Raw genomic sequence first — 11,247 nt, 5'->3', positions numbered from 1 at the left:
GTTTTTTCCTTTCTCTTTTTCAGCAAATTTCTTTCCAGATTTCTTCCAAATCAAGATGATATTCACGCGATTAGTCATCTCTCTCCAGTTTGGATGATATTCCAATGATATTCACGCTATTTTCATCCAAATCTGGTAATTATATTCGATGATTTCATCAATTCCATCTTCAATTTCGACAATTTATTCAGCGATTCTTCAGTTGTAGACAATGGGTTCATGCTTTTTCATCCAAATCTGGTGATGATATTCCACAAATTCATCAATTCCATCTTCAATTGTCGACAATTTTGATTCTAATTGCAACAAATTTTATTCGGTTTCGGCATTTTGAGTTCCATAATTTTGAGTTCCATAACTTGATCGAAGACGATTCTGTCTTCTCCATAATTTTTGTCTGATTTCGAATTGCATACGACATGGCAGCTGATTCGATTGTCAGTTTTGATTTGGATGTTTTTTCAGAAGATGAGTAATTACATGTTGTAGACCTTTAATTTTCTATATGTTCGACGATTATTGGTAGATGTTGTTAGATTCTATCTTTCTTTGATTAGAACATGTCCAGTTGAGCATGATCCGATTTGTGTTGAAATTACATGTTATTTGCTATGGATTGAGTATTTTTGTTTATGAATCTATTGATTACTGTTCAAATTCATTTTGATTCATTTTTTTTATTAAGTTCTTATGGCCATTGCTGCATTATGTGGTGCATATTGCAGTCCACCATATGATTAATTGCTTTCAATGACAGGTTTGAGAAGCAGTTCTGCAAGCCAATCGATGTCCATGAAGAAGAAGGTCGTGAAGTTGATGACCAAACCATTGCGCCGGTCATCAATTTTGATCTAGATGTTTTTCCAAAAGGGGAACATCGACATGTTTAGCTGGAAAATAATGGTCAATTATTGGACGATTTTATGTTCAATATTGGTTGATGGGTGTTGTTTGATTTTGGTTGAAGAGTAGTTTTTGATTTTGTTAGATTTGCTTTTTTCGATGAATACTTGTTTAGTAGAGTATGTTTCTAGTTCTGTTCAATATTGGTAGACGAGTAATGTTCGATTTCATAAGGCGTAATGCAGAGTATTAACTTAGTTATGTTGACTCTGATGGTGTTTAGAGATTGAGTATTCATCGAATTTATGATGTATTCTGATGTGTGATCCTATGATTTTATGCAATACACTGTTTCTGTATTTGATCTTCTATATGTATACTATGTTGCAAGTTTATGTATTCAATATTGCAGGTTTATGTGTTCAATATTGCAGATCACTTAATTGTTATTTGCATTCAATTGTTTTAGAACTAATTCACATTCTGTTTTATCATGTTATCCAGCGTGCCTTGGCGATACTCGACCAAAGGTTCAGCAAGTGATTTTGCATGCCATTTGGTGTCCATGAGAGAAGGCTATAAAGTTGAACATCAAACGATTACGTCGGTGTAAAAATTGTGGAGAATTGGGTCACCATGACTAATGGCTGACAAATTTACCTCATGAATTTCATATGTAATTGTGTGCATAAGTTTGGAGTGTATTGTAACTAAAATCCATGGATTTCGTGAATTTCATTATGCAAGTCGAAATGTAATTGAACCCATGAATTTTGATTTGTAATTGAACTCAATGAATTTAATCTGCTCCGATTTGTAGCAATTTACTTCGTATTCTTCCCTTTGATTTTTGTGAATCTCTTCTCGCTCCATGTTGCAGACGTTTGATTTTCTGTGTTCGACGATTTAGTTGAAATCTGCGTTGGTTCCATCTTTTTTTGATTAGCACCTATTAAGTTGTGTGTTGCGATTTGTGTTGAAATTACATGGTGTTTTGCTGCCAAATTCATTCTAATTCGTTTGATTCTGTTCTTATTGCCATACTCTAGTTTTACAATATTGCTGCATTATGTGGTACGTATTGCAGTCCACCATATGGTTAATTGCATTTAATCTGCCTCAATTTACACAATCGTCATGTACATCTCTATGTAATCGTTCATTCAATCTTCTTTTCAGGAAATAAAGTCTCTTTTACAAAATAGATATCATCTATCAATGGAGATCGTCTTTTCAGCTATCGCATAGATAAGTGATTGCTTCTCTACTTTCGTGGTCTAGATTTTGAGAGTTTTCCTGCAGTTTTCGTCTTCGCAGCTTCTCGCCATCGAAGCTTTTCTTCTCGATTTTTAGATTTTCAATTTTTTACTCAATTTGGTTTTCTGATTGTAGAAACATAAACATCCTAATACATAGAATAGGTATTTGAATTTGTATATGATTAATTAAATTTCAATTTGATATTGTATATCACGTTTTAATGAACGAGCATTCCACATTTTACTAGCCTTTTGATTGGTGTATAGAATGACTCTCATATTGCACAGTACTTGAACATTTTATTCGTATTACTTTTTTCATCTTAACATATTGCAATTTTACTATACGAATATTGCAGTGTGACCAAATAGCATTTGCAGTGTACATATTATTTCATTGTACTTGTTCCTGCTCGATTTTCTCGATTTTCAATATTTCTTATCTATTTGAATTTCTGATTATAGGAATATAAACATCCCAATATATAGATGGGGTATTTGAATTTGTACATGATTAATTTAATTTTAATTTGATATTTTCTGCTACGTAATATGGATTATAAATACCAAATACACTTGGCTAAGTATTGTCTATCGCATTACACTAAACGAACATTTCAAATTTTTCTGGCTTTTTGATTGGTGTGCAGAATGACTCACAGATTGCATAGAACTTGAATATTTTGTTCGTATTATTTTTTCACCTTATCATATTGTTGTTTTACTCAACAAATATTGCAGTGTTACTCAACGAATATTGCAGTACAAGACTTAATGTATAGCTAACTACCTTCCATCTTATACATGCTAACATTATACAATTACCGGACAACTAACAACTATGCAACAATGAACATTCAAATTATGTGACCAAAAATGTCTACACCACAATAAAGTCATCAAATATTTAAGTACAAGTATTCACCAAATCATAATATTAGTCAATTCATTTACACCAAAAACCAACACGGAAACCAAACCTAATGTTTGAAGCTAAAAAAAGATCATTCATCGATCACCATTTCTTGCAGTCCGCGACCATCTTCTCAACATCTATCAGTCTCTTCTCTTTTGCCTCCTCAAAGTGTTTTGTCGCAATATTCATGACAATGCATTACATTTGAAAACAATGTTGGTGACATCCGGAAGAGCAGGGTCTTCACTTCTTTGTTTACTTTCACCATCACTGTTACATAAAAGAGTATTTCAATCTTAGACTTTTTTAACATTGCATTTTTATCTACACTAATATGCAACCAACTAATGTAAATACTTAAGGATAAATGTTTACACTTATGGAATATCCTGTTGCACAACATCATACACATGTATGCTGAAATGCCAAATAACAAAGTATTGCAATCCAAATATATGCAAATAAAATGTATCAAATATGCAATCCATATAACAAAACACTGCAATATAGACTCAGATGTACTACAATGGGCAATGTACTATCAACAAATTAATATGTTTCAAATATGCAATCCATATAACCAAATACTGTAATATAGACTCAGATGAATTGCAATGGGTAAAGCATTGTCAACAAATTGAGAATGAGGAATGAATTAAATTAAATAAGAAATAATAATGTGGGGAATATTTCAAGAAGCATTTTACACTAGGAGTGCACCGTTAATAATTGTAAGGCAATCTTCCTCATGTGAAAAGTCTGAAGACATAACTTAGGTGTATAGCGAATATTCAAGGGGCGTGTAAGAAACCCCAATTATATTATATAGAAAAAAAATCAATAATTTGATACTTGGAATGGAAATCCAAATGTTTCCATCAGGCACCAGCAATGTTTCTTTAAACTAAGAGATCAAGGAAACCATAAAGCCTTTAAAAACATTCCCCTCCGCACACATATTGGCTCATAATAGTGATATTTTGTATCAAAAGATAGCATTATTAGTGACATATTAAAGAAAAATGTTATTTATTTCATTTAATAAATTCTGATGTCAAATGCACAAAGGAGAAATATAAGAAGACAATAAAACTGTGGAAAGATAACAATGAAGGGATGACCACATGAGCATCTGCACAATCATGTAAACAAAGAGAAGATAAGGTACGTTGGAAGACAACATACCCATTCCTATTTCCAGAGTTCTCTCCTCCATGTCAATGTTGTTTTCAGCACCCATATTTAACCTGAAAAATCCACAATATTTATGACCAAATTAGAATAATCTCACCAGCTACATTAAATAGGAGTAAGTTATAGATGCTAAACTAAAACTTTTATACATGATTCAATCTCTTTTCACGTCCCAAATCAACTCTCATAAATATAAACAGTTAAATTAAGTAATATTGACTGAGAATGTCTACTAGGGCTCAGTTCATTCAAGATACACTGCGAGCCTAATTGCATTCATTACACTGCATTCACATATACAATAATCTGCAATCTCCAATACCAACAACTGCAATCTCCAATACTATCAAATGCATTCACGTTTTATGTAACTATCTCAGGAACAGATGCAAATTATGTTACACAATGCTGCAAGATGTAGTAAAATGTAGTAGTAGTCACGAAATTGAGCCCAAGCGTCAAATTCATAGCAAAGACAGCAAAAAAAATACAAACAACATTAAACAGAACCGAAATTGGACGAATGATACTTAAATACTTAAATTGAACCGAAATTGGACGAAATTAGGAGGAGATCGCTGATTCGCGGTATAGTGGTGGCCGAAAATCGCCGAATCGCTGATTCACGGTGTGGTGGTGGCCGGAAATCGCCGATTCTCGAAGTAGTGGTGGCCAGAAATCGCTAATTCATGGTGTAGAGGAGGAGGCGGCGAGATTTTGTGAATTTAGGATGTCTCTCATGTGTGAATCGGCGGAGGAAGAGAGAGAGGGAGAGAGAGAGGGGAGATAAAGAGTGTGTCGCTCTTTTTGGGGATATCCCCAATTTTGATTTCAAAATACTATGAAATGACTAAAATACCCACGCCTGCAATATTCAACACATAAGACTGCAATCCGAACTCTATTTCATCAATTCAATGCTAGGCGTCCATGTTATAGATCTAAGGGCTAGGATTGATGGTATGTTGTCACTCTAAACATGGTGGCACCCTAACGCACCCCTAGACTGCAATAGTATAAACGTTATATATAAATATATATAGGGGTGTGTTAAAATGACAACACTCTTAAAATGACACTGTAACACCACGCTAGACTGCAATAGTATAAACGTTAGACTGCAATCTATAGATTGCAGTCTAGCGTATTGGATATTGCAGTCGGGAAAAATTGCAGTCTAGTGTATTGGATATTGCAGTCCGTGAAAATTTAGCCTTGAGCAATTTTTATGATTGCCACATGGCAGCTTATTATTCGTCCACATGTACAGATGATTGGCTAGGAATGGTGGTATGGTGTTACTTTAAGAGGTGTTGTCATTTTAACACAATCCTATATATATATATATATATATAGGAGATGATCAAAATAAGAATGCATTTAAACCCAGAAATGCAGCCCAAATCTTGGCCCTAGGATTAGATGATCTAAGGGTCAATAATTAACCCAAAACACGGAAAGTCATAATTAAGTAGTTTTAGGTCATATTATAATATTTGAGTTTATGTCATGTTAAGATCATTTTAGGTCATGCTTACAAAGCATGACCTAATAATAAACTAACTATGACCTAAAAATGCTCTACGTATGACCGTGTTCTGCGTTTCTGTATTTAAATCTGGTCTTCATAGATCAAAACCCTATATATATATATATATATATATATATATATATATATATCTTTTCTCTTCTTAATGTCAACCATTATATGGATGGAATGGATGGACTAGATTAAAAGGCCCAATCCAATCCCGTGTTGCATTATTAGTGCATTTTCGTGCATTAAAAGGGTAAAGGAGTAAAATAACATACTACACAATCAGTTTCGAAACGGCAGGTCCTAAATTTACGCGGCATTTTCATCAACCTCTCGTCTCCCCTCTCTCTCACTCCATCTCATCAACATTCTCTCCACAAAATTTCTCCCTAATTGAACAAACCCTAGCCGCCGCTGTGTCTCCGTCGGTCGACCATTCCCGCCGTGAAATCTCCCTCGGTCTACCATTCCCACCGTGAAATCTACGTCGGTTGACGATTCCTGCCGTGAAATCACTTTGCGCGCTCCTTGAAAGTCGATACCTCTCCTGCAAACCAAACAAAAAGGTGTGGTTCTGTTTTTTTGTTTGGTAGGCACAAACACTCCTAAACATCGATTTATACTTTATAATTGAAATAATGCACAAAATTATTTTGCTCGATTTTGTTGGAAAAAGATGAAATTGCGGTTATTAGAGTTAGGGTTTTTGTTCATCCTTGCTATAATAATTAGTTCTCTCAGTTGGATCTGGGTTTTGCATCGGTTTACTTTCCGGTTGGTGTAATGCACAAAAGTTTTTGTTTTTTTGTTGGAGAAGTTGGTATTGTGAGCATTCTATTTACTGTATGCTAGATTTCTGGCCAATATGTACACTTTTGTCATTTTTTGGGTGATACCACACTGAGTTATGGTTGAAAACTAACCGATTTTGACCCTCTCGTCGCGCAGATATAGAATGACTAAAAGACGACGCCCCTACAAAAGCCAGCCAGATTGTTCATTTTTGTTATGTGGGAGTTTGACATGAAGTTGTTGGATGCATCCCTTTAGCAAGTGATTGATTAGTATGTTTGGGTTTGTACATTACATCTTTAGTTCTGTGCATTGGTAAATAGATGTCGTGCATTACTTACTGAAACACATAGATTATTTGGCATTTTTGTTATGTGGGAGTTTGGCATGAAGTTGTTGGATGCATCCCTTTAGCAAGTGATTGATTAGTATGTTTGGGTTTGTACATTACATCTTCAGTTGTTGTGTATTGGTAAATAGATGTCATGCATTACTTACTGAAATGCATAGATTATTTGGCATTTTTGTTATGTGGGAGTTTGGCATGATGTTGTTGGATTCATCCCTTTAGCAAGTGATTGATTAGTATGTTTGGATTTGTACATTACATCTTCAGTTCTGTGCATTGGTAAATAGATGTCATGCATTTTTTGGGCGTCTTTTTGACATTGCTTGGTTGTTTTGGGCGACGGGGGCCTTGGGGTTAACGAGGGGTGGGGCTACCCACTAAAAAGGGGTTGGACAACGGAGACCCTCAAAAAAAGGGGAGGAGGGGAGCTTGATGGTTGAACTTGGGGGTTAGGGCGGCAAAACATCTTTTTAAACGGGAAAAAAGGAGGGTACCCCGGGGGAAAGGAGTTATGGAACCCCCGGAAAGGGGGAAAAAGACTGGAGATGTTTTGCGCTTGAGTTTTTTGATGGGCCCCCTTTTTAGGGGGTTTTAGATTTTTAAAGAGATCCCTTTGAACTTCGCTTTGGGGTGCTTGTTTGGGGGAGTCGTTGGGTTGAAGTTGTTAGGGATGGAAGATAAAAAACTGTGGAAGATGAGGAAATCTGAAACACAAACCCAAAAAAGGAAGCGAGGAAGAGTACCCCAGGGATTTGAAAGGGAAAAGAGATGCGTTTCGAAAAAAAGAAAACAATAAGCAGAGGATTTGATAGGCCATCGTTGTTTTGGGATGGCTTTGAGTGTCGACCCTTTTACGCGAAAGAACAACGTGCGAGGTTGTTGCGGGAAGAAAAAACACTAATCGAGGAGACGGGAGATGATGGTGTTGGAGGTGAGCATGGGTGCTTTTTTTGAAAAGTTTCAACGCATTATTCGAGGTTTTTGCTTTATTAAATCATAATTCCCCATTATTTCTTTGGGGGAGAAAAGTAATTGGGGGGGATGGGGCGGCATCGGGACGGGGGTGGTGTGGAAATCAACAATGGGGAAAAAAACATTACATCATTGAATTTTACTCTTTTCTTTTTTCAAAATTTTGGTGCGCCCTTTTTAAACCGGGCGTGGTTAGAGGTGAAAGTGAAAGGGGGGCGGAGATATAGTAAAAAAAAAGGGCGGGGCGGGAAAACAAAACTGGGCGGTGAGATTCCATCGATAAGGATGTAGATCGTAAGGAGGTAAAGGGGAAAATGGGTCCCAAAAAAAAAGAAACCAATAAATATTATGAATTACAACTAGTTTTTATTTTTTCATTTTTTGATTTCGGATTTTTTAAGGGGTTTTAGCCTTAAAAAAGTATTATTTTGGGGTTTAAAAAATAAAGCTTGCATTTTATAGGCTAAAAACATAAACAAAGGTTTTTGAGCATTAAATGGTGTTGGTAGTCCTTTTTAGGTTTTTTTTTGAATTATACGGTCTTATTATGCATTAAATGGAACCTTATTTTTTGTCCATGTAAAAAGGGGCCCCCCAAAAAGGGTTTTGAGATTGGTTTTGGGGAAAAACCCCCAAATTTTTAAGGGTTTTTTGGGGAAAGGTGGTCGGAAAGGTGGGTGGGAAAGGGAAAAGGGTTTCTTTTTCAGTTTGGGAAAAAACCAAACAAACGGGTTTTTCGAAAAGGTTTTTTTGAAGGGGGAAAGGGTTTTTGGCGGGCTTGGACTTTCCCAGATGGTGATTTTGAAGTTGGAAGAGGTATGTTGTATTTAATATGTGGGGTTGTGGTGAATTGTATTAACCGTATCCCTTTTTTGCGGGATCCCGGGGCTAGCATCATCCCGTTCAAGAAAGCACAGCCCGGTTCTCCTTCAACAACGGTTTCAACCAAAGCCCAAAATTCCGGACAATCGCTATCTTTTGGGGCGGGCCCGAAATGAATAAAAGTTTTATAGTTTTCCGCTATTTGCTGGGAAATGGTTACTTATGCATACTTTTTTATTGTGCGGGGGAGACGGTTGTCTGAGCCTACAAAACGGGGGGAAATTTGGCGGGGCCGGTTAAAGGGAGCCCGGGCCCTTGTAGACCTTGGGCCTACTTGAATAACATGGGAAGCTCAAGGCTTGGGCTTTTTCTAGGGGGCTTCTTTGCAAACCATCGTTGTGAAATACCTTGCCTTGGGCTATTTAGTATTAATTATAAAAATAAAAATTGTTTACCACATTCCCGTAGAGACACCGTGATTGATACCCTGAATGGTCGGGGGGACCGGTTTGGGGGGAAAATTCGGGCTCGGTTGTTCGATGATGTACTTGGAACGGAAATCTTTAAATGGGAGAAGTTTGACATGGTCTTTTATTCCCTTCCCATCGATGTACATCATTAAGTAATTTTTGATTTTTTTTTCCCGGTTGGGGTTCTAAAATCGAGTGGTGTGTTTCGCCCGGGGTGACAACATGAACATCATAAACCACACATTGGTGACTCCCCCCCAAAACGTTCAAGGAAAAAAATTTGGGGAAAAAACCCTCCCTCGGGGGCGTGTTTGAGGGTATTCCATTAAAGGGGATTAATTGGATAAGTGCATTTTTATTTTCCACGCATCTTTTTGTGGGAATTTTTGTAAATTTTTTTTTGAGGCTTGTGAATTGAATAATCAAAAGGGGATCGAAAATGTAAGACACATTTGGGGGCTATGCCTTGGGGGAAAAAAGCCCCCCGGGGGAGACGGGGGGGACATCATCGGCATATGGAACTTATTTTGGGGGAAGGGGCAAAGTTTAGGATTCGCGCCAAGGGACAAAAAAAAATCTCGAGAAAGGGGAAACCCTTCTTTTTTTCTACACCCCAAATTTGGCAACCCGTCTCTTAGGGCCCCTTGGAAAGAAAAAGGCCGCCAAAATTCAATTTGTAGATTTAAAAGTTTTTTGGGGTTTATTGCAAAAGTATTGATTAGAAACGATTTTCTTGTTTAAGCGTTAGTTTGGGATAACTTTTTGATTTGGTCAAATGGCGCATGTTTTTAACCCTTTCATTTCCTTGATAAGTGCATATTTTTTTACTAGGTTGATGTAGTAGGTGATAAAGGATAAACTTTCACAAACTTGGAGAATAGTTGTTTATCCGAAAGGATGAAATAAAAGAAATGACAACATAGCGTATTAATGTAATGTTAAACGATAATGCCCTTAAAGAGAATGGAGTAATGGAATAAATAACGAGGTCTTGAAAAAAAAGCGTGTTTAATGCAATCAAAAAAGATGGCAATAAACAAAGTAATGGAGTAATGGATTAAATAAACGGGGTGATCATAGAATATCTTATTTTCAAAGATATAAATCGATAATGCCATAAACAAATAATGGAGAATGGATTAAATAAACGGTGATCTTTAAATATTTTATTTAATGCAAGGATATCAATCATAATGCCCTTTCCGAACTATAATGTAACAAAACAGGGGGTGATGAAAAATATATTTATTAATGAAGTTTTTAAATGCGCTAAAGACAAAAACCAAAAAAATCAAATAATGGGAAAGAATAAGGGGAGGATGCATATAATATCCTTATTAATGCAAGGTTGTAATTTGATAATAAACGAATTCGCAAATCCACAAAGTTATTATGCAAAAAATGACCCAACTAGAAATAATAAGAACAAACGAAAAAAAGTATTTTATTGTTTCAAAACACATCAAGCTTTCCTTTTGCCCTTTTCTAAACGCTTTCTCCTTCCCCATCTCTTTAAGCATTGGGCGTTTTTAAAGGTGATGGCCCCCCTCATGGGCCTTCCGTCAAGAGGCCAGCCTCCTTTATAGCCTTTTTTCTCTTTTGAAACTTCGCGGGGTCTACATACCCTTCGTCTTTTCAACATTTGGGGGATGGACCCTCAACTTGGGGCCCGGCATTGTAAATTCTTAAACATGGCCCCTTTTCAAACGCCGGTTGGGGGAGTTCCACAAAAGAATTACCAAGTTTTCCCAAAAAATTTCGAAACACGAAGCACTTAATGTCATCTCAAAAGTCGAAAAAACCGTGAACAACGATATTCCCTTGATTTTAAAACTATCGTCAACGGTGGACCTTGTATCTACGGTGACATAAAAAAAGTCCATGTACGGCCTTGGCTAAGGGAGTCTTCATCCATCGGTTCGTGCGAGTACATCTCGGAATTTTTGACACTTCGTTGTCCCGAATAGAAAAAAATGTGGCAACACAAATAGCCCTGCCTACGAACAATTTGCGTCGCAAGAGTATGATTCGTCGATCTTGTCGTGTCTTACGAATACGAATTCCGTCGGCTATCCCAAGCTTGTAGGTGTCAA

At 36.5% G+C, this 11,247-nt stretch overlaps 1 long non-coding RNA gene across 1 annotated transcript; it reads left to right on the top strand.

The window, feature by feature from the left end:
- LOC125191180 lies at positions 1-1,670 on the top strand. Its single transcript, XR_007171058.1, has 3 exons — positions 1-135; positions 758-903; positions 1,348-1,670. It is a non-coding gene; the product is annotated as an uncharacterized LOC125191180 (long non-coding RNA).
- Positions 1,671-11,247: the final 9,577 nt, after the last annotated feature.

The sequence above is a fragment of the Salvia hispanica genome, chromosome 5 (genome assembly GCF_023119035.1).
Source record: "Salvia hispanica cultivar TCC Black 2014 chromosome 5, UniMelb_Shisp_WGS_1.0, whole genome shotgun sequence".
Taxonomy (NCBI): Eukaryota; Viridiplantae; Streptophyta; class Magnoliopsida; order Lamiales; family Lamiaceae; genus Salvia; species Salvia hispanica.
The sequence above is the reverse complement of the archived record's forward strand: the minus strand, read 5'-3'. Positions and strand labels throughout refer to the sequence as shown.